Genomic DNA, 24286 nt, shown 5'->3' on the forward strand with positions numbered 1-24286 from the left:
GAATGTTGCTTTTGGGGTTTTATACCCTGATGAATTATCATTGAAATACAAGGAGTGAAATGAAGATATTCTTAGATATACAAAGTTTGAGAATGTTTACCTCCCAAAGACCTGCTTTGAAATGCTGGTGGAGGATAAAGAATCATTCCAGGAGGAGGCTAAGAATATGGAAAGTGTATTAGTCAGTGCCCAGTCAGGAAAACAAATCATTTTACATTGTTCGAACTGAGAGGGATTTAAAGCAGGGAGGCAATTACAAAGCTGTTGCTCGAGGAGCAAAGAGGAAAGGGTGTCCTACTACGAGCTCAGGGGGTTGTTCCTGTACCTGGGAGCATATGAGCCTCCCCCTTGCTGTGACCAATGCTGGAGCAGCACGGTCAGCGCTGCTGGAACCGCAGAGTCACTGATGCTACTGGAACCACAGGGCTGACGCTACACAGGAGCCGCCACTGCTGCTAAAGCCAGGGTGCTGTCAGAAAGAAACAAGATAGTTCTGACCTTCTTTCCAGTGCTGATCAGGTGCAGGCACCTCCCATTGGCTAATGAGGATTTAGCTGTAAGGAACTCTGGGAATTTTCAGGCTTCCTGCTTGCACTTCTTCCACAGAATAGAATAGTGAGTGTGGGGCTAAGAGCCAAAGACAAATATCTGGCCTGGGAACTAAGAGTGTGTAAATAAACCAGAAAAGTTAATTCCTGTTTAAATAAGGAGAACAATGAGAGAAGACACGACAGGCACATCTATACCGGTCTAAAACAAAAGCAAATACCGATATTTCAAGGAGGTGACAGTGTGCTAAGGTGCCTGACTGTTCTGCATAAATTCATAGATACTGGAGAATGTAAGAAATTGATAGTATTCTATTTCATATCTTACCATGTCCTTTGAAATCTAGAAGGATGACATATTTTCTATTTTGGGGTTTTCCCTTTTTTGTGCTTATTATTATATATTTTAATGTTTTTTTTTTTGAGAGAGAGAGAGAATAAGAAGACAAGTTGGGGAAGGGCAGAGGGAGGGAGACAGAGGGAGACAAGAGGATCCTTAAAGTGTATCACTTGGCCCTGAGAGCAGAGAGCCAGATGTGTGGGGCCAAACTCATGAACCCTGAGATCATGACCTGAGCTGGAGTAGGACGCTTAACCAACTGAACCACCCAGGAACCCCTTGGGGTTTTTACTTTTAAAGAATGATCTGGTCATGGGCTATATATTTATCTATAAGATTTAATTGTTTTTCTAATAATTTGGATAAGCCTTTCATAATATATATTAGCTAGAGATATATTAGCAAACATATCAGCTATAAATATGTTATATAGGATATATTGACTGAAAATATATGGTTGGAAATCTGTTGCTTAACTTTTGAATTTGGTTTATTTTTTGACCTACAGAGGTTTGGGATTTTTTTACCTAGTCAAATCTGAGCAGAGTACTCTATATGTTTACCTGTACCATAAGGTAAACCTCAGGAAAGCCCACTTTCTTCACACATTGGTATACTCGTGTGTATACATTTGATCTATAAATCACAGAAAAGAAATTAAGCAGAGAAAGAAGTGGTTGGTCTTGATTTGAAATTCTCCCTAGTAAAATTTCTACAGCAAATATTAGACCTAATATTTGGCATAGATGATGCTCATTCCATTTGGTATGTTTCTTTTTTTTTTTTTTTTTCATTCATTCATAGCCTTTAATAAAAGGTGAATTTGAGAGCTTCTCTGGGAACAGCTCTTGATGTTGACAGGATAATGAATAGGGAAACAGGCAATGATGGTTCATCATCTTCAGCTTGAACAATGGCGAGAATTCAAATATGGGTTCCCTGGAACATGAATTTTTGCTGGTTTGCTATTGTTCCTTCCTGCAATCCTGTTTGGCTCCAGGAATTGATCCTCTTTACTTCTTGCTGTTCTTTGACAATTTCCTGATGGTCTCTGCACTAGTTTCCTGTGGCTGCTGCAACAAATTACCAGAAATTTAGTGGCTTAAAGCAACACAGATTTACTATTGTGTTACGGTTCTGGAGTTCGAGAGCTCCAAAATCAGTTTCACTATGCTAACACTAGGGTGTTGGCAGGGCTGGTTCCTTCTGGAGACTCTGAGGAGAGAATGGGTTTTCTTACCTTTTTTCAGCTTGTGGCTGCCTGTGATCCTTGGCCTGTGACCCCTTCTCCACCCTCAAAGGGTATCACTCCAAACTCTGCTATCATCACATTGCCTTCTCTGACTCTGAGCCTTCCTGCCTCCCTCTTATAAGGACGCTTGTGATTACACTGGGCCCACCTGGATAATGCAGGATTATTCTCCCCATCTCAGAGGAGATGTTCTTTCAGCCATATAAGGACATAACATTCACAGGTTGCAGGGACTAGGACGTAGACATATTTGGGGGCCATGATTCAGCCTACCACTGCAAGGAGCACAGTCTGAACCTCCTTCCATCCCATAGTGCTGTGGGGCCTCAAACTTGCCCTGTTGCTGTAAGCGCGCATCTCGTATGCCTGGGGTGAGAGCTGGTCCTCTGGTACCCCTACAAACTGCAGGTTTCATTATAATCCTTTATTTGGGGCCAGACTATACAGTTCATGTTCTTCCTCGGTTTCTTTTCTTGTTTATGACCCCAGGTCAACATTTGGACAAGCCGGGGCAGCCTCCTACACTGTAGCGGACTGCATATTGTCCTCTCGTTATCAGCCAAAGCGAAGAGAACATCTCCCATTGAACTCATCCTCAGCGTCACAATGATGCCACTCCTGTCACTGGATTAGACATGCCTACATGTGGGCGCCAGCCCAAGTTCTCTTCACCTAACCTGGGTCACATTATACTCCATGTTACTAATTCCTGGTCACTCCTTCTTGAGGATGAGGGCCACAGCACGCCCAGCCCTGCTTTGTCCCAGCCACAACCTCTTCCCTCACTGGGTTGTCAGAGTGCCATCTTTCCCTGGGCCAGGTCCCTGGGCCAGGTCCATCTGAGTTGTGTCAGTTTGCAACCACGCTGAATGCTCCTCCCTTGGAAAATATCTCGGAAGCAGGCTGAACTTTTTTTGTGTTTGTTTTTTTTTTTTTAATTTAAATTCAAGTTACTTAACATATCGTGTAGTATTGGTTTCAGGAGTAGAAATCAGAGATTCATCACTTACACATAACACCCAGTGCTCATCCCAACAAGTACCCTCCTTAATGCAGGCTGAGCTTTTTAACATTTACTTTATAGATTTCTAGAGCTGTAACATGAGGTTACTGTTGGTTCACCAGGGGCCTACAAGGATTAGTTAGCAGGAGCAGGCAGCTGCCTTGGTTCTTCCTGTGCACCAGCTCCCCTTTCTCTTTATTACTTTTTTTTTTATTTTCTTAAAAGATATTAAAAATTGTTTAAGTTTATTTATTTATTTTGAGAGAGAGAAGGAGAGAGAGAGGGAGCGCATGCAAGCAAGGGAGTGGCAGAAAGAGGGAGAGGGAGAGAATACGGAGCAGGCTCTGTATTGTCAGTGCAGAGCCCGATGTGGGAAACAACAAACATTTATTATCTCACAGCTTCTATGGGTTCAGAACCTGCAGGGTGAGGCTTATCTGGGTGCCTCTGACTTCCTGTCTCTTGGGAGGCTACGGTCAAGGTGCCGGTCGGGGCCGGAGTCAACTCAAGGCTCAGAGGGAGCAGGATCCACTTTTAAGCTCACTCACCCAGCTGTAGACAGGTTTCCGGCCCTCACTAGCCAGAGACGTCAGTCCCTTGACCTGTGGGCTTCACGGGACTTTTCACAGCATGATAGCTTGTTTCTGGAAGAGTGAGGGATGAAAGAGAGAGATAGAGAGAGGCCAAGACAGAAGCCATGATCTTTCATAACCTGGTCTTGGAAGTAACATCCCATCGCTTCTCTATTCTACACCTGGAAGGGAGTCACTGAATCCAGCCCCCACTCGAAGGGGCAGGATTACACAAGGAGTGGGTACCAGGGGGCAGGGGTCACTGGAGGTCATCTTAGAGGTTGCCTGAGACCCCCTCAAGAAGAGTTAGAGAAACAGGGTGCTATCTCCCAGTAGGGAGCAGGGTGTGCACAAGCTGAGAGGGGTCATAGGAGCGCTTCAGAGAAAACGAGCTGTGAGCAGAGTTGTGCATTTACTCATACCACAACTCGGGCCACTCCCTTTCTCCCGGCCTTCTCTCTGGGTTCTGTTTTATTAACCAAACTAACTGAACAAAAACCAAGAAGCTAACTCCCATGCTGGTCACTTCTCCGAGTTTCAAGTTCTCCGTCCACAACCTGCCTACCAGTGTTTACTTTCTGAAATCCACAGTAGTCATTTTTTTTTTCTTTCTATTTTGTCCAGAGTTCATCACAGTTCACAGTGGGAAGGGTGTTCGGTAAGCCGTGTATACTGCCTCTCGTACTGGAAGTGGAGCTCTGCATTATTTGGAATACATCAGATTAGTGTTGGACAATACGTTACCCCGGTAATAGTGGGAGGGAAAAGGATTAAAAAGCCCAGGAATTGCCGGGTCAGAACAACTCATTTGGGCTTCCATAAAAGACTATAATGATTCTGGGGGCGCCAGAGTGGCTCAGTCGGTTAAGCGTCTGACTCTTGATCTTGGCTCAGGTCATGGATCTCCGGGTTCATGAGTTCGAGCCCCGCATTGGGCTTTGTGCTGCCAGCGTGGAGCCTGCTGGGGATTCTCCCTCTCTCTCTCTGCCCCTCCCTTGCTTGTGTGCACACGCATGACTATGCACTCTCTTTCTCTCTCAAAAGTAAATAAATAAACATTTTTTAAAAAACTATAATGATTTTAAATTTAATTCTTTTTTTTTTTTTTTTTTTTTTTTTGCTCCTGGAGTAGAAGGAACATGGAGTATTGACATTCACGGATCTGATTTAAATTCCAGTTCTAACATTTACTAGCAGGGTGACCTCCCGCAAACGAATTAATCTATGCTTTAGTTTCTTCGTCTGTAAAGTCGGATAATGATACATAACTCTGGATTGTACAGGGTTATCTGAAACAATGTCTATGAAATGCATACAGTACACTGCCTGGTACACAGGCAGCCTTCCACAGAGCTTTTTACCTTTCTCTTTCCTTCATAATTCAGCTACCCAGTAAGTTCATGGCGCCGACGTAGTTTGGCATTTGCTAGACCATTATCCAGAGTATCCCAGTGTGCATGGAAAGAAAACAGCTAGGCCAGAATGGCTGTCTTTGTAGGGAGAGTGTCGGTGTGCGTGTAGGGCTGGCTCTCTGCCCGGGATGCAGGGGTCAGTGGGGCTGCCGCCAGCCGTCTGCAGTGTTAGCCAGGGAAATCAACTCACAGCCCTCCTGGCACCTACTGCTGGACTTGGGTAAACATAATTACAGCCTTTAAAAAGAAAAAAGGGAAAGCAACCAAGATCCCCGCTCACCATGTAAACAGGATGTCCACTGAATGGCAGCCGTGGAGATGTTTATTTTCTGTTCAGGGGGCAATTGACAAAAGGCCTCGGGGAGCCTTTATTGCTGCCTGGGGCAATGGCCTGCCTGCGGCGGCGGCGGTGGTGGTGGTGGTGGTGGTGATGATGGTGGCTGGGTTTCTCCCAGCTCTGTCTGCATTGCCAACGCTGAGCTTCAGCTGGGAGCTCCGGGGCTGTGCTCTTTGGAACCACCATGCCGTCCTTAGAGATGCTGGGTCTGGTGTTCTGCTCGAGGCCCTTTATACACAGATAAATATACACTGATACATACGCATATAAATATACATAGATACATATACACTGATGTCCAGTGTTCAGTTTCCAGTGTGTGACCTAGAGGCTGGCTGCTTCAGCCTCTATGTAATCATCATCTTAATGATAGCTACCATTTACTCAGAGCAAGGCAGCTGGCCAAATACTTCACATGGGTGATCTCATTTAACCCTCGTGATAACCCTTTGTGTTGGTTTTATTGTCTTCACTCTACACCTGAAGAGCCTCAGCAAGGATAAGCAATTGGATTTGAAGTCAGATTGGTTAAATTCTCAAACCGGTGCTTAAATAGTAAGCTAGGTGAAGGCAGGGACCATCTGTCAAGTTCACAACTATCTCTACGGCCCAGCACAATGACTGAGAAACATCCGTTGGGTGAATGATTTAAAAAAAAAAAAAATTCCACCTGAATGCTCTTCTCCGCTGACTTTCTGGGGAGCACATCTCCCCCCAGTACTGAGAGTGCGTTGCACGACTTAGTCCACATGTTTCTGTTCCGCCCCGGGCGACTTGGGGCACTCACTGGTCAGTGCTGACTGCAGTTGGGTCTTGGGTATGGGCTGAGGCACCGCGGCAGTGACTAATTGGCCAGTGTCTAACCAAGAAGACAACTCTGCTTTAGTCCAGGCTTCTCTGGCATTGTAGGCAAGGAAGGCATCTCTTGAGCCTGCTCCTGGGGCAGTGGAAACAGTGAAAGCAGGTGCTTATCTCAGCTGGTATGTAATCTCTGGAGAGGGGTTTTGCTGTCCCTCTTCCAGGACACAGGTGGGTTGGGATGGAGTTGTGAAGATAGTCTGAGCAGATTTCTCAGGAATGCCAGGACGTGGTCCCTCTACCTTTATAATCCCAAATGTAACTGGCAGAGACCCAAGAGCCCTCTGGTCTTCTAATTCCTTTATTTTCTTTTAAAATTATTTATTTATTATTATTATTATTATTATTATTATCAAAGCATAATTAACATACAGTGTTATATTAATTTCAGGCGTACAATATAATGATTCAACAATTCAATACATTGCTCAGTGTTCATCGCGATAAATGTACTCTTAATCCCCTTTAATTCACCCATCTCCTCACCCACCTCCCCACTGGCATCCACTTATTTGTTCTCTGTATTTAAGAGTGTTTTGTTTATTTGTTTGTCCATCTTTGTTCATTTTTTAAAATTGCTTAAATTTCACATATGAGTGAAATCATATGGTATTTGTCCTTCTTTGATTTATTTCTCCTATTTCACTTAGCATTTGACCCTCTAGGCCCATCTAGTTCTCGAATAGAAGGAAAGGGACGTGTTTGTTCTGCAGGATAGATTAGGACATCAAAATACTCCGTTCCAGAAGAGGACTTTATCCTACATCCGAACCTTTAGGTTAGAGAGAGATGAAACCTTCTTCATTTCTATTCAGGTGTCCTTCGGGGGAGGCATGTGGGTGGTAGCAGGGACTCTCCCTGAAACTGATCATTTCCCTGCCTGGAGCTGAGGCCATCATTACCTCAGTATTGTTTGCAAATTACTGCCAAGGGCAGGTAGTTGCTTTAAAATGGCCTAAGTTGTCAGGAAATCTCTGGAAAAGAAATGTATGTCAAAGATTGCCCAAACTGGTATCGTTTGGGTGTTGGTAAAATGCTGGAAATTATAAAGTCTTGTGCTGTATGTGTGTGTGTGTGTGTGTGTGTGTGTGTGTGTGTGTTCATTGTTGGTGGCAGAATTTTTTTCCTTTCTAATGTTTTAGCCATTATACTCTGATTTATGGAAGCCAATGTCACAGGTCCTAGACCCATCAGTTGATGATGTGTCCTGTTGGGATGCACCAGACCTACAGGTAGACCTGGGGTTTCTGGGAGCAGTCTGGGATCAAAGGTATCATTCAATGTCCTTCTCAGTGGTCTCTTTTCCTTATGTTCATTCTTTTCCGCCAAGCATGGCCTCCCACCCTCCTGCTGCCTCTCATCATTCAGTCCCCTGTGTCCATTCTAGGCTTCTATCACACTGGTTCCCACATAGGGCATAGCAGCATGGAGCAGGGCATTCTGTCCATCTCTCCTGGCTTCCCAGTGTCTAACACTTCATTTATCTTGTTTTATGAAGAGAGATTCTATACTTGTTCCTATCACAATATTTGGAATAGGCTGGAAGGAAATATTCTGGACCTCTAAACACTTCTTTTGCCTACATTTCTGATACAGACCTCATTCATTGACCTTCCTACATCCAATATGCTTGAGTCGATGGCAAATTTGGGGCTTTATGCTCTGCATGTGTACATACTCCCTGGTCTCATGCCTGGTTCTACAATGTATACACACACACACACACACGCACACAAGCACATATCGCCTACCCTCTACCCTCTCTATGCTTAAAGGATGTCCATTTGCAGATCTAACAATCAAGTACCCAGGGAAAAGGATGGGTCATTATCTTTGGATCAGCTCTTGTTAGTTTAATAGAAATATCCAAGGGATGTGAAGATAATGGTCCGTGTTCGGAGAACTCCTCTTTCTTACTCTCAATAATTCCCCCATTAGTTGCTATTGGATGCTTATATCCCATCATATTTCAGAGCTGGTTCCAACTTTCCAGGTGTGGGTTTGACTGAGCTTCTGCTAAATGTCACACTGGGCAGGCAGTAGGCATCACAGAAGTCTCGGCTGAATCGATAGGATTTAAGCAATAGGCTTAGAATTAGAGATGCGGAAAACATCAGTACCTCTTTTTGGTGCCAGTGGCCTTCCTGCTCTGGAAAATTTTATTAGAAGCAAAGTGATTTAGAATAATTTCCCATCAAATAAACCTTTTTTTGCACAGATCACAACAGCCCCTGTCACACGTGGAACCCAACCTGCCACTGCCATTTTATTATTGCAACTAAGAATTGTGACCCCACCCACTGCACCAGCCCGCTCTTTCCTGCCTTCTTGGACTATTGCAACCTACCCATGTGTGTGGCCAGGAAAAGCTATGCTCCTTCCCTCTGCTTTCCCTCTTTCCCATAGTCTCCATATGGCTAATGCTGCTGCTGTGTCCACCCAGGTAGCTATGCTCTGGCTCTAATGCCCTTCTCTGTGATGGGGCTGCTGCATCTGCAGGGCTCCTGTCATGCTGGGTGGATCCAGAAAGCACCACGCTCCTCCCACTGAGATTGACCATGAATGACAGTTCTTTCCAAAGCAAAGTGGCAATCAAAGTGTCTCCCAAAGTGACAGGTCTTTCAACCAAACTTGGAGCCACAATATTACCTTGCTAATTTGTGGGACCCAAGGAATTTAACAAAAATCCCCTACCCCTGGACAAGCAGAGCAAGACTAACTCCATTTTGTGCTACACCTACCATCTCATGTATAACCCCCACATGACCTACTTTTGCTTAAGACACTCCCCCACCCTAGTCAAGCCGCTGAGCACACCCTTACTGGAAACCGGCTCATATAGGAATACGGAACCCCTAACCGCCAAAGAATGTAAACCCCGCCTTTTGCCTGCCAAACTTGCGCGCCAATTCTGACCAGAGTGATAGGCTAGTTCAAACAGTTACTATAGGGTGAATTGTAATTCAATTGGCCACCTGCGTGTGGACTGACATGACTGTGCAACTTTCTGTGTGTGTTACAATCTCATTGGCCACTGGCCCATATAAAACTGCTACCCCTCTTAACCTAGGGGTCCAAGTCCCTGCTCCACTGTGTCGGGTATACTTGGGCCCAAGCTCGAGCTTGCAAATAAACCCTTGTGCATTTGCATCGGTATTGGCTCCTTGGTGGTCTCTCAGATTCGCAATCGGGGGCATTACAAATTCAGTTTTATAACTAGCTTGCTAGAGGCCTAGAGGAAGAACCCGTAAACACAGAATAAATTGAGGTTCAGGAAATGAAGCAGGATTGTTCAAGTGTCTGGGGTCTGGGGCTCTTTGATTGTCAGCCCCAGAGTTTGCTTTTCCTTGCTCTCTGGGGGCCTGGGGCCCTTGTGCAGTAGGAACTTTCCTTGGTGGTCTTCCTGGGCACTCTGTGTGCCCGACACATGTATACAGAATGCCCATGAGCAGCATTTTCATTCACATGAAGACATGTGGGGCCTACGCAGGGTTTTTCCAGGCTAGACTCTGAATTATCGTATTTTTTTTTTTTTTTGAAAAATAAAGATATTGGCTGTAACTGCAGCTAATGTTTAAGAGGTAGGAATTGTTTATTTTTTTAATGCTTTTCTGTGTTTTCTAACTTAAAAACCAAGGACAAAGTGAGAGGCCAAGAACACAGCAGATGTTTACTGTTAAACCTAAAAACATTTCTCAATCCCATTTACTGTCACTTTTCTCACTTAACAGTCTGTATAGTAAGAGTCATGTTTTCCAAGGCCCTAACATGTCTTACAATTTTCCCTTTTGGTTATTGCTTAAATAAACACCCAGATGTGCTATTTTACAGATCATAAGACATATCAAATGTGGTCCTTTCATTGTCTTTATCACACATGGTGCCTTGGCCCCTGGCTTTCGGAGCTGAGCTCAAGTTCTTTGTCAAGCTGAGCTGTGGCAGACATCACTGTCCGTCTGCCTCAGCTGGAAGGAGTGACAATTGTGTTTCACCTCTGGGAGACTATGTGGGCAGAGCTGGCCTCTCCTGGGCCTGCTATAGAGGGGGAAACCGCCATGACAGCAAACTGGCAAGACTGTGGGTTCTGCTCACCTTCATTTGGCTCAGTCAATGAAGGAACAAACATGATCATCAAATAGATGCTTTTGACCGATACGTATTGTTAAGCGTCTTGAAGGCTGTAGGAAGCAAGGGAAAAAGGGCTAAAGATGTAGAAAGAGCTTGGAAATGGATTCAAATTCATTAGGGTTGCTGGTAGACACTATTAATGATTCCAAGTATTTCTTTGAATTAGAGAGTCATGGGGCTCTTTTAAATTGAGTGTTTCTTTGCAAAAGAAAAAAAGGTGTGTGGAGGGGAATTAGCAGATTCCCAAAAAATATAAATTGGGTTTTGGCAGAAAACCTATTTCTTCTTGCCTTCAGAGAGTCATGCAAGTCTCAGGAATGGCAAACATCTGTTTGAAGGGCATCTGACCTTGGCGTGGCAGGCAGCTCAGAAGAAAGGGCGATGGGATTTGGTGTATAGTTTTCATTCAAGATAGCAGGTGGCCAGGTATTAAGAATGGAGCAGGGGTGCCTGGGTGACTCAGTCAGTTGAGCATCCTGCTCTTGATTTCAGCTCAGGTCATGATCCCAGGGTTGTGGGACCGAGCCCTGTGTCAAGATTAAGATTGTCTCTCTCTCCCTCTGCTCCTCTTCCCTGCTGGAGCTCTCTCTCTCTCTCTCTCTCTCTCTCTCTCTCTCAGATAAAAACAAACAAAAGCAGAGCAACTATTCCACAAGTATTTACTGAGTATCCACCGCGTGCTGGGGATGCAAAGTTACTAGGACGCACCAAGACCCAAATAGTTTATTCCATCACACAGATGTTAGGATAAAGGTTCACTGTGCATTGTCATGAATATACTGTGCCTTTACTGTGGTTCTTTCTTGTGCAGCTTAGAATTCAGTGGGCAATTACCATGCACGTAATACAGACCAGTAGAAGAGGCTAAGCCTAGTTCACTTTCATGCATATGAACTGAATAGCTGGTCATTTTTTCCTTTCGACCACTTTTTAAAACATTGGCAGGTTATATTGATATTAAAATGATAAAAATAGTCTGAGATTCATGAGTGCAAGTTTGCTCTTGCAAGCTTTGTGCCAGATACATATTTTTAAATTTTTTTAATGTTTATTTATTTTTGAGAGAGAGAGAGAAAGAGACTGAGAGAACATGAGTAGGGGAGGTGCAGAGTGAGAGAGAGAGAGAGAGAGAGAGAGAGAGAGAGAGAGAGGGAGAGAGAGACACTGAATCCGAAGCAGGCTCCAGGCTCTGAGCTGTCAGCACAGAGCCCGACACGGGGTTGAACTCACAAACTGTAAGATCATGACCTGAACTGAAGTCGACGTTTAACCAACTGGACCACCCAGTCACCCCAAGTGCCAGATATTTTTTAGAATTCCTAATTTTTCTTACTTTATGTAGGTAAAATGGTATGTAGATTATGTTATACTGCTAGTGGGTATAGAGCAATATCTGCTATTAAATATATTAAATGATAAACATTTTAATATCTCTGCCACTAAATGAATACATATGAGTATAGACATTAAGTGTGATAAATAAAGATCTTAAGTAAACTCACATCATTTTAGGTCAGGCATTCCTGCCAACTAAGTTATGAGAAAGATTCAGTTTTCAAAGACTTTAAAAATTTCACCAAGGGGGCGCCTGGGTGGCTCAGTCGGTTGAACGTCCGACTTTGGCTCAAGTCATGATCTCACCGTCTGTGAGTTTGAGCCCTGCGTCAGGCTCTGTGCTGACAGCTCAGAGCCTGGAGCCTGTTTTGGATTCTGTGTCTCCCTCTCTCTGACCCTCCCCCATTCGTGCTCTGTCTCTCTCTGTCTCAAAAAAATAAATAAAGGTTAAAAAAAATTTCACCAAGATATGGTGGACTTATAGTGTTGATGAAGATCATTCACTACGACCCAAATAGTTTATTTCTTCATACAGACACGGGAATAAAAGTTCACACAGTTTGTTGCCATGAATATACGATGCCTTTGCTGTGATGATTTCATCAGATTTACCTAGGAAACAATTTTGACTTTTCCCTACAAACAAGTTTAATTGTAGGAAAAACACTGCTACCACCCACTGAAGATCTTTTGCTGTTCGTGTTTGGAGTTTTTCCTCCAGGCTTCAAGGCTGACATTCTATTAGAATCACTTTGCTAGTTGACCTCTTGTGAACTATAATGCGAAGTAGGAAACGGGATTTCACCAGAGCCACACTAAAGCTTCTGAATTAGAGCCAGGAAGTATTTTATTTGATGCATCACAGATCATAAAGCCAACATCCTGTCTGATGGCCCTAGTGGCATCAGCATGGATGGCTGGATGGAAAACAGGGGCAGGAAGGATGTAAGCATGGGTTGGTGAATATAAAACCACATTGGCCTTGATTCTGTATCTTGAGCTCTCCAAGCTTCTTCCCAGCCTATGACCTTTGTACTTTCTGTTTCCTCCTGGAACACACTACCTTGTGATTTTGAAGAAACTAGCTACTTCCCATCATTTAGGCATTGCTTTCAGTGGCGTCTCCTTTGGAGATGACCTTGACCACCCTGTTCAATGTTATGCACCTCCAGTCTCTTTTTATAACATTACCCTATTTTATTTTCCTCAAAGCACATCTATGAAATGACCTTGTTGGGGTGCCTGGGTGGCTCAGTCGGTTAAGCGTCCGACTTCAGCTCAGGTCACGATCTCGCGGTCCATGAGTTCGAGCCCCGTGTCGGGCTCTGGGCTGATGGCTCAGAGCCTGGAGCCTGCTTCCGATTCTGTGTCTCCCTCTCTCTCTGCCCCTCCCCCATTCATGCTCTGTCTCTCTCTGTCTCAAAAATAAATAAACGTTTAAAAAAAATTTTTTTAATTAAAAAAAAAAGAAATGACCTTGTTATGTGTTTTCTTATTTACTTGTTCATTATTTTTCTCTTTCACAAAGTAAAGACCTCTCTGACTTGTTGATAAAATCCTCAGTCCCTAGAGCAGTGCCTGGCATAGGAAGGGACTCAGTAAATATTTGTTGGAAGCATGAATGCCCCCTGCAATAGTACCAGCTCCCCTATTTTAGAATGTCTCCAACCTCTTCCATCCCAATACCCCAGGGTTCTTTGTGTGACAACTCTCCCAGAAAAAAAAAATATTGCAAATGTGGGAAACGTGATAGAGCATGAAGTGTGGTAGAATATTAAATTAGTCTCATAAATTGTGAATCATAAATCATGGTTCCATCTGTTCTGTGACAGAGTGTAAACAGCAAAATTTTCCACAAGATAGGAACTGAAAACAAAGGGAAGCCATGAGTTTCAACTCATGGAGAGGCTGTTACTATTATGTTGGATTGTGTCCTCTCTCTCCTCCTCACTAACCACTTTAGTCATGCTATGCCTTTCTGGAATAGGCCCAGGAATCTTATTCATAGCAGACATTGGTTTCTTCCAATCTAGAAGTTTCTGCCCAATAGCTCTGTGCTCTGGCACCTGGAAGCCACATAACAAATATTTATTGACTATCAGTGGTAAACTCCACTCTTACACACTTATTCTTCTGAGTCAACTATGTTATTTTTTTCTAAAATGGAGATATCCTTTAGAAAAGGTGACCTATAAAAGAAAACTCTTCCATTCAAATCCAGTATTGTGCAACGCATTGAAAGACTTGATGAGGTATAGGATTTTTTGAGTGTGGGTCAGTATTTGGGCAGGAGTGGTCTGAGTGAGGCATAGTGAGGGGCAACACAAGGTCACAGGTTGTCCTGAGAAGGGATGGGACATTTGGAGAGGACAAAGGAATGAAGCGTTTCTAAGACAACTGGTTCACATCACAATTTTGCCTAAGGCAAATATGGTGGGGGAAACTATTCTGGGAGAATTGGTGCCTTCAGATAATGTCCTATTGGCTAAATGCACAGTGGAGGTCCATTTCAAGACCAACCAAACTACAGTTTTATCCAGAGGAAATTAGGTTAAAATGAACATCAGTACACAGATGACATTTCTGAAGGCTTCCCAGGAAACTATAGCAGCAAGTAACTCTGGGGAATGGAAATGAGGGGTAGTAGGGGAGTGGATGGGTCTGCAGAGTTTTGCTTTCCTCTTTATAACCTATTGTAAAGTTTTAGTTTTTCCATGACAAGGTATTGGTTCCACAATTATAAATTTTAAAAATCAATAAAAACCACTATCTTTTAAAGATTTCACCATTTAAATCTCGCATTTAAAATGCCAGCTGAATTAAAATGAATACCGCAGCAATTGTAATAATCGTAGGGGGATGTCATGACAGGGTTCAAATCAATACAGATGGTTCCCAGCTTACAATGGTTCTACTTGTGAGTTTTTGACTTTATGATAGTACAAAAGCCATAAGCATTCGGGAGAAACTGTACTTCAAATTTTGAATTTTGATCTTTTTCTGGGCTAGTGAGATGTGGTACAACAGTCTCTTGTGATGCTGGACAGTGCAGCTAGCTGAGGCTCCCCAGTGGTCAGCAATCATGAGCGTAAACAACCAATTCTGTTTTTCAATAATTACATAAGATATTCAACACTTTGTTACACAATAGGCTGTGTGTTGGATGATTTTGCCCAAATGTAGGCTAATGTAAGTGTTTTGAACATGTTTAAAGTAGGCCAGACTAAGCTGTGATGTTTGGTAGGTTATTTGTATTAAATGCATTTTTGACTTAACAATACTTTCAATTTATGGTGGACTCATTGGGACCTAATCCCATTGTAAGTTGAGGAAGATCTGTATATTGACATAAACAGAAAAACCTTGAACTTACAAACACTGTTATTCATATATATTTTCTAGTCTTCTGGGTAGATATTGTTCAACCCTCTCAAGATGTGAAAGCAGCTCCACAAGCTGACCCAGCAATGGTTCTAGAATGCAGACCCTCAGACTTAAGCTTCTCTGACATACCGCCCCCCTACTGTATACATTCTACTCTCCTCGCGACTCAAAATCCTTTTTTCTCCTTCTCTCATTACCAATGTAGACTGCTGCCTCTCTTGAGGGTTTCAAATCCCACAAGAGAATTGATTGTCACTGTAGAGTACTCAGGGTAGAAAGGTTTCCCAGGTTTCTTTATTATTCTTGTATCTTTACTGTTAAATGCAATCACCCGAGGGCATGTACAAATGTACCTGATATTTTCAACCTGAAAGTTTTTAACACCTTCTGCACTTAAAATCTGAATTACTTCCTTACGCTGAGAGCACACTGAATAGATTTTCAGACTCTCATGAAGTCCCAGTTTGTCTTCTGCAGAGAGAGAGGGACTTTGATGTGACATTCCTTTCCTATGATGAAGTCATAATTACGCATAGGAAAAGAGGGTTTGCACCATAGAGATGAAGGTATTACGATCCATAGCTATTGGGGAGTGTAAGTTTTTGCAACTATCATCCGCTTCTGAAATAGCATACCTTGTTGAATCTAGAAGATGCCAAGCAGGCAGGGCACCAGGATTTTACATAAGCATTAGTTAAACACTTGATAATTGTAGTTTGTGTAAGAGAAAAATTGTGTAGAGCTGCAGGGATATTAGAGTTGCATCAAACAGTTTTGGGGATTTCCTTTTCCTTTTTTTTTTTTTTTTTTTAACATTTTTATTTATTTATTTTTGGGAGAGCGCAAGTGGAGGAGGGGCACAGAGAGGGGGACAGAGGATCCGAAGTGCGCTCTGCGCTGGCCATCTGACCGTAGTGAGCCCGATGTGGGGCCCCAACTCACACCCTGCAAGATCATAACCTGAGCCAAAGTTGGATGCTCAACCTCAACGGACTGAGCCACCCAGGCACCCCTCCTTTTCATTTTCTACTGTCTTCATTTAGAAAGCGTGGGAGACTCTCAGTTGGGAGAACTGTAGGTGTGACCTAATTTGGAGCAGTGAGGAAGATCACAGAGATTGTTGAGGCATCTTCTGGCTCTGTGGTTTCCTTCAGCATGGATGCAAGTTAACATTTGTCTGATTTCTCCATAATTTCAGTAAATTACAGCCCCACCCCTGGCCTTACGATAGTAAGTTGTTTCTGAAAAACTCCTTGCAGTCACACCTCTTATAGGTAAAAAATGGAATGTTCATTGAAATTATTAATGCATAGTTACTTAAAAATTGTACAAAGTCTATGTATGTATGTATGTCATTGAAGCCTGGGAAAGAAAGCTATCTGTCTACCAAACACATGTTGGCCCCTTTTACAGCAGAGGCCTGTTCTCTGACATGCAATGTAGAAAGGAATGTGTTCAGAGAGCCCAGGCAGAAGCCACCTTCCCCAGCCCCTCTGCCCCATGTGTGCCCACATGACTGCTTCTTGCAAATAATAGTGAGCCAGTGTTCCAGTCATGGAATGAATAAGTCACGGGGATAAAAAGTACAGCATAGGGAATATGTCAATGGTATCATAATAGCGTATGGTGACAGATGGTAGATACATTTGCGGTGAGCGCAGCATAACATATAGAGTTATCAAGTCACTATGTTGTACATCTGAAACTAATGCAATATTGTATGTCGACTATACTTCAATAAAATAAATAAGTACATAAAAAATTGATACTCCCACTAACACAAAGCAAAACGATAAAAATCCCACACAACATAACAGTGTAAACGGCACATGAAATATTACTACTATTAGCCAGCAAACCGTGAAGAGGAGAGAAGACCATTAGGCCACCTGGGCTAACCTTTGCACTATGAGGGTGACTACATGTGGCTCTCTTGTTGTGGCACCCAGGTGCTCCCAAGGCACACAAAATCCCACTTGTTCTCATAAGTGCAAAGAATGCCTCCAGAGCTAAAGTTGGTGCGGTACATCAAAGTACTAAAAAAGTTAAAATCTTATAACTCGTATTGGCGATCGCCAGGATATGACAGTGTTGTGGCTTCCCCACCCACCTTCTCCCTTCGTCAGCACATGGCACTTTTTACACTACTCTTGGTACCTGGTTCACAGCTAGATCCAACTGGAGTCTTCAAACACAGATCAAGACCAACTAGCACATCTTGAAGCTCCACACGCTAAGATCCCAAGATGGCTTCTCCATTTCCCTGCACCCTCACACTCAAAGCCCTTCCTGTAGTTGCCAGGACTCCCAGTCGGGAAGGTGGCGCTGCCAGTCCCCATGCCTTCCATTCCACCCACGCCCTCAACCTGGTCTGCACAGAACCCAAGGCCACTCAAACCCTCAAGGAAAGTCATCGCCCAACACTAGTCATCTGCGGCAACTACAATGAAGATTTCAAAGAATTTATAATGGTGTGAGAAAAGCTTGTGAGCGAATATTAGAAGAGAATGGAAAATTATGTATTCAATAGGATCCCAATTGTCTAAAAACAAAGACGTGAAGGAAATACACCAATTAACATTGGGGTTCCTGGTTGGTGGATTATGAGTGATTGAAAATATGTTCTGGGGTGCTTGGGTGGCTCAGTCGGTTAAGCCCTGACTCTTGATCTCAACTCAGGTCATGATCTGGTGGTGGTTGAGATCCAGCCCTGGTTGGGCTCTGTGCTGATAGTACAGAGACTACTTGGGGTTCTCTCTCACTCCCTCTCTCTGCCCCTCCTGTGATCTCTCTCAAAACAAATAAATAAACTTAAAAAAATTTCTGTTCTCTGCTTTTTGAAAATATGTAAAACGAGCCTGTGTTGTTTTTTAAATGACCGAGAAAATTAAATGTGGTCCCGTCTACAAAATCTTTGAAGAGCTCTGCTGTACTGAGTTCCCAGCCTGAGTCCTGTGCTCTGAGAGTTTCCACTTGGAAAGCCTCTTCGGGGACCCTACAGAACATGCCCAGAATAGGAGCAGGAAAGGAAAAGAGAGCAAAGGGCGTAGTTCTGAATATGAGTCAACATCAGGTTTGAATCAGGGGCAATCTGGAGAGCCACAGCAGATGGTGGGCTCCATTGCTTTCTTGCCTGCAGGTATTCAACTTGTTTCAGACCCCAGTGTCTTCTCTCAGTAGCCCTTGTGCACTCTGGGTGTTCTCCGTTACCCCCTTTACTTCCTGAGCCCTGGCAGTGGGAGCAGAGCAAGCAAGAAAGGCTTTCTGGCCAAGGCTGTGCCTTCGCTCATTCTCTCCCTTCCCTGCGGGGGTCAGATCAGAAGCCTCCCATGCTCTGGTCTTGCGCCTTCACCCCTGCCGTCCAGACCCTTCCTGCTGCCTCTCATCTTTCTCACGTGATCACTCTGGACCTATGCGGCAACTATCCTCCACGTGTCATCATTTCCTTTGTCGTGCACATGCGCGCACACATACCCGTATGCTCTCTAGAACATGCATTGGCATTGCTGGCACATGGTTAGGCATAGCATGCATTCATTCAGCCAGCGAGCGAATTGCCCTCTGCTTAGTGCCAGGCGTTATTCTAGGTGCTGGGGTACACGAAAAACCAGATAGAAAAGGTCCCTGCTCTTGGAGCAGACTTTCCACTGGGGAGATGGACAGTAAGCAAATACATATACCCTGTAACGTAGAGTAGTGGTAAGTGCTATAAAGAAAAATGAGGCCGAGGAAGGGGCTAGTGACCTGGGGTAGAAGGTGACCTCAGATAGACTGGTCGGAGGTGGCTGGTTTGTGGAAGCTCCGTTTTGGCAGAGGTTTTGATGAAGTGAAGAAAAGGGCTGTGTCAAGTGTGGGAACAAGGGTTCTGGCTGAGGGGCCAGTAAGTGCAAAGGCCCTGAATCAGCAACAAGCTTGATTCCTGCCCTCAAGTTGCTCCCATTCTAGTGAAAGAGGAGCAATAATCAGGCGATAGCAATATTGCCTGATAGACATTTGTCACTTAGTATCTATAGCTGCCTTGTCTTTATGGCATTTAAAAAATGTATGTTATCTATTGTCCATGTCCTCCAGTAGCAAACAAGCTCCAGGAGGCAGAGCTGTTTGCATTGTTCATTACAGTATGTCCAGGATGTAAACAGCTACAGGCCCATAGTAGATGTTCAATACTGTTTAAATGGAGGAAAGGATCCCACACTGGTCCCTGTGCTCCCGGTTCTCCTTCCTAGAGGTGACCACTGTTATTTGGCCCTGGGAGAAGCTGTTATTTCAACAGACCACCATTGAGCATCCACTTGGGGCCTTAGAGGCGAGACTCTGAGTGTGTCGAGGTAGAGGGAGCCGCTTGCTGACTGTCGTGTGGACTGCAATGGACACTCGTCTTCTGAGGCCCGGAAGACCTGGCTGGCCTTCCTGATCATGGAGCAAAGGGAGGATGAGGAGACTCTGGCTAACCCTGGGTCCACATTCAGGCTTTCATGGGGACTTGGTGCTTGGGAAAATACCCGCCTGCCTCCCGATACACTGAGGCCCCTTCATACAGCTCATTGCTGTATCTTGACACAGGAGATCTGGCAGCAAATATTCTTTCTGTGTGTGACTGTGTAAAGCCAGATCTGCACAGTCGTGGGTACTGCAACTGTTAGGAGCCTTTGCTCTTGCAGTGAACTTGATGTATGACCCCTGAGCAGGACCCTGCCTGGGGGTCCCGGGTTGGGTGACAGGGACTTAGTTCCCATCTCAGAAGAGACTTCTCAGAAAGTACCAAATCCACATAGAGTACCTGGGAAGTCAAAATGAATGTTTTCATCATTATTTCCTTCATAGCCAAGGTAAGACTATCCCTAAAATTTATAGTTGGGGCAACTTACAACTTATAGGTATTAGGGAGGGAAGAAATTAATAATTACTGAATACCCATTATCCTTGATAGATTAATTGGAAAACTATCATCGAGAATGTGCTCAAGACCACACAGCTAGTAAGAGGGTGGTCACTTAATTAGTTTTAGAAAATTAGAGCAGGATTCCTTGCCTCACAGCAAACCTCCTAAAAAGCAGTCTTATTCTGATGCCAAGTCACCAGTCAGGTTTCATTCTGTCTCTTTGAATATCTTGGGTCAAGTCACTGCATCGTTAGATTCTGCATACCTACATAAAGCTTCACACATCATAGATGCAATAAATTCTGGTTAAGAAACAGAGGAAAAAACTTAGTCACTCATACTTTGTATGAATTGGAATTATTCTATTGATTATTTTTCCTTCATATGCTATTAGTGAATAGCACATTCATTAGTTATAACAGTAACACCGACTTTTCCATCTAAATTAGTGGCCACTGAATTCTTCCACTTGCTTGGTCCCAAATCCTTGGAGTTACCTGCGACCCTTCTTCTCTCACATGGTACATCCAAAATGCCATTAAATCCTGTTGGTTCTCCTTTCAAGAGATGTCCCACTATGACTAACTCTCACCATCTCCCCTGCTACCACCCCGGTACAAGCCACCTGTCTGGATCACTGCCCTAGCTTCCTAACTGGCCTCTGGGTTTCTGCCCTTGCTCCCTCTAGTGTATTCCCCAAACATCAGAGTGAATCCTATAAAAACATGTCCCCAGATCACATGACTTCCACATGATCTGTGAAAAAGAAAAATGAAGGGCATCAAAAAGCCAAAAGTGGGTTCATTGAAACAATTGATACAATTTATAAACCTTTAACAATACTGATCAAAACAAAAGAGAGAACACACAAATTACCAGTATGAGGAGGGGCAGAGGGGCCATTATTAGAGATCCTACAGGCATTAAATAGTAAGGGGATATCATGGTCAATGTATATGCCAATAAATTCAAGGACTTAGATGAAGTGAACCAACTCCTTGAAAAACATGCATTAACAAATATGACAAAGAAGAAATAGAACATTTCTAAGCCCTCTATTTGTTAAAGAAATTATATTCAAAATAAAAAACCTTCCACTAAGAAAATCCTAGGCCCAGATGACTTCACAGGTGAATTCTCCCAGACATTTAAGGAAGAAATAATGCTGACTTTACACAAACCTGATCAATATTAGCTGTTGTTATTATTACCATCAGTAGGTTTTTCCTGTCTCCTGCCTCATTTTTTGCATCTATATTAAAGAGGACACAACTTTTCGTGGTCTTTTAGAAAGATTCTCAATTCAATGGGAGGTTACTCTGCAATGCCTTTCTCTTCCTCTTCCTTTGCAACCTGTGTTTCTTTGACCCAGAATGGTATGTAGTGTTCACAAAATGCTCTATGTTGTTATTGCCTCTGACTTAAATAGTTTTTAACCTTTTAAACAAAACTAGTTATTTCTCTAGGACTTGAGAAGATCTGCCAAGCAGTGTGATAAAAAATTTTTCAGGATTCTATCACACCTGGTTTTCTGTTGATCTCTCTGTCTTTAAAAATGTTTTTATTTATTTTTGAGAGAGGGTGAGTGGGGGAGGGACAGAGAGAGAGGGAGACAGAGGATCTGAAGCAGGCTCTGATGTGGGGCTTGAACTCACAAAAAGTGAGATCATGACCTGAGCTGAAGTCAGATGCTTAACCCACTGAGCCACCCAGGCACCCCTATGTTGGTCTCTTCTTAATAACAACTAAAGTTTTGTTTAGTTGTTTCTTCCATTCCTTTGTATAATCCCTTTCTTGAGAATGACGAAGAATTGTTCAGATCTTAATTTGGTTTCACATGACGGGGCCGAGATTAAAATTTGTCTAGTAAATGGAAAGGTTGGGGCAATCACAATAATGGCTGGAGGAAGCTCTCCTTTTTTTCTTGTCCTTCTTCTGAGATACTAAGGGCCAGTTAGACTAAATCCTTAAGAGGCATTCTTTATCACTTTTGTTTGATGTAGTTCCAGCCACATCAAACACGGGAGGAATCCGAACTTCTCTGAGTTAAAATGACTGAGGTGTGTTTCCGATTCTGTGTCTCCCTCTCTCTCTGCCCCTCCCCCGTTCATGCTCTGTCTCTCTCTGTCCCAAAAATAAATTAAAAACGTTGAAAAAAAAAATTTAAAATGACTGAGGTGGCATTTTTCCGAGACCCAGGGAAACTGGTAGTGTGAATTGAAGAGAAGTAATGGTGAGAGTGTCTGAGTGAGGAGCATTCATTGCTGCCTAAGGGCTGAGGGCCCTGCGCTCTGGATACCTCTTCTCCCCACCATCCTGGTTTCTTTACTCACCTTCCTCAGCAGCAGAAAACTGCATGTTTTAGACTTCAAAATATCTGGCCTCAGCAAAGGACAGTTTGCTGATGGATTATGATATTTCACTCTATTAGAGTGCAGACTAAGCTGCTGTAACAGAGAGTCTCTAAAATACAGTAGCTTTAATGAGATAGAAGTTGATTTTTCTCTCCTGTAACAGTCAAGAGGTAGCTTGGCAATGGGGCGCCTGGGTGGCTCAGTCGGATAAGCAACCAACTTCGGCTCAGGTCATGATCTCACGGTTTGTGGGTTTGAGCCCCGCGTCGGGTTCTGTGCTGACAGCTCAGGGCCTGGAGCCTGTTTCAGATTCTGTGTCTCCCTCTCTGCCCCTCCCTTGCTCGTGCTCTCTCTCTCTCCCAAAAATAAATAAATAAAATGTAAAAAAAAAAAAAAAAAAAAAAAAGAGGTAGCTTGGCAATCCATGGCAAGTAGGTGGCTCTGCTCCTTGGGATCATCCTTTAGCTTCTTTCTCCACTATTTCCCAGAGCATGGGTCTTGACCTTAAGTCCATGGGCCCTTGGGAGGCCATGGATAGAAGTTTCCTTTCACTTTTGAATGCAGGTAACAAACAACCATGATATCAGCAGTACCTATGACTTTGCTACCAACAGAAATAACAGGTAATTTTTGTATCCTATTCATTTGTTGCATGTATTTTTTTTTAATTTTTTTTAACGTTTGTTTATTTTTGAGACAGAGAGAGACAGAGCATGAACGGGGGAGGGGCAGAGAGAGAGGGAGACACAGGATCGGAAGCAGGCTCCAGGCTCTGAGCCATCAGCCCAGAGCCCGATGCGGGGCTAGAACTCATGGACCGCGAGATTGTGACCTGAGCTGAAGTCGGACGCCCAACCGACTGAGCCACCCAGGCGCCCCTGTTTCACGTATCTTTTAATAATATTACACTGGATCACTGCTAATGGCACACCTGCCTCTAGGGGTTGGTATTTGATGGGTTAACAAACACATACTTATTATATTAAAACTTTTAAACACAATTTTGAAAAGCATATTTTGGTATATTTTCCTTTTTTAACCTTGTGTATTTTATTTTACGCACTTATAAACATCATTCCGAGAAGGGCTACATAGGTTTTACCAGACTGCCTATGAGGTCCACGACACAAAACAGATTAGAATCTCTATTCTGGGACGTTTTCCTTGTCCTCAAGGTAGAAGCTTGCTTCTCTGCTCCGTATCATTCCATTCTGGTTAGAAGGAAGGGAGAAAGAGGGAGTAGTTTCCTTGTAAGTGTCTTCCTTATAAGAAGATGACCCAGAAGTTGCAAACATCCCTTCTGTTAATCTTATGCTGTTGATGATATGGTCAAATGATCACACCTAGCTGCAAGAAATACTGAGACTGTAGTGTCCAACTTGGAACCCAGAGCCTTGCTGAATAGGCTAGAGCACCTACCACTCTAGCACTGAAAGGAACAGAGGAGAATATATACAGGATGACAGACAGAAGTCTCCACCACTCCCACGTAGTTCTACCTGGATTCTGGAATCTGTTCCATCAGTGGTTTATAAAACGTACGATTTCTCTAAATCTGGGGAGGGGGGTGTCAAGTACATTTACAATCCTATTTGGAGCGTCTATACTGTCTTTCTCTCAAAAGTTCAGATCACATTATAGACACTTTCACAAAGAATGGGTCTACAAGATTTTTCAGACTGACCATTGTGTTTGTGGGCTTGAAATGCATTGTGAATATAGAAGATGCGTTTCTTGCCTACAAATACAGGTAATTACATTCAACGTGAATGAAAACAGCATGCTCGAGGTCAATCCATCTGGTTCTGGAAGTCCTTTTTTACAGAATTGAAAGTTTCATTCAAGTTCTGTTTTTTCATATTTTTGAGTAAACATACATTG

At 43.4% G+C, this 24286-nt stretch overlaps 1 long non-coding RNA gene across 1 annotated transcript; it reads right to left on the reverse strand.

Moving 5' to 3' along the window:
* Positions 1–4961: 4961 nt before the first annotated feature.
* LOC125919301 (uncharacterized) lies at positions 4962–15489 on the reverse strand. The gene is made up of 3 exons (XR_007456713.1): positions 15159–15489; positions 10415–10500; positions 4962–5692 (listed from the first exon to the last, which is right to left on the reverse strand). It is a non-coding gene; the product is annotated as an uncharacterized LOC125919301 (long non-coding RNA).
* Between the last annotated feature and the right edge of the window lie 8797 nt (positions 15490–24286).

The sequence above is a fragment of the Panthera uncia genome, chromosome B4 (assembly GCF_023721935.1).
Source record: "Panthera uncia isolate 11264 chromosome B4, Puncia_PCG_1.0, whole genome shotgun sequence".
In the NCBI taxonomy this organism is placed as follows: Eukaryota; Metazoa; Chordata; class Mammalia; order Carnivora; family Felidae; genus Panthera; species Panthera uncia.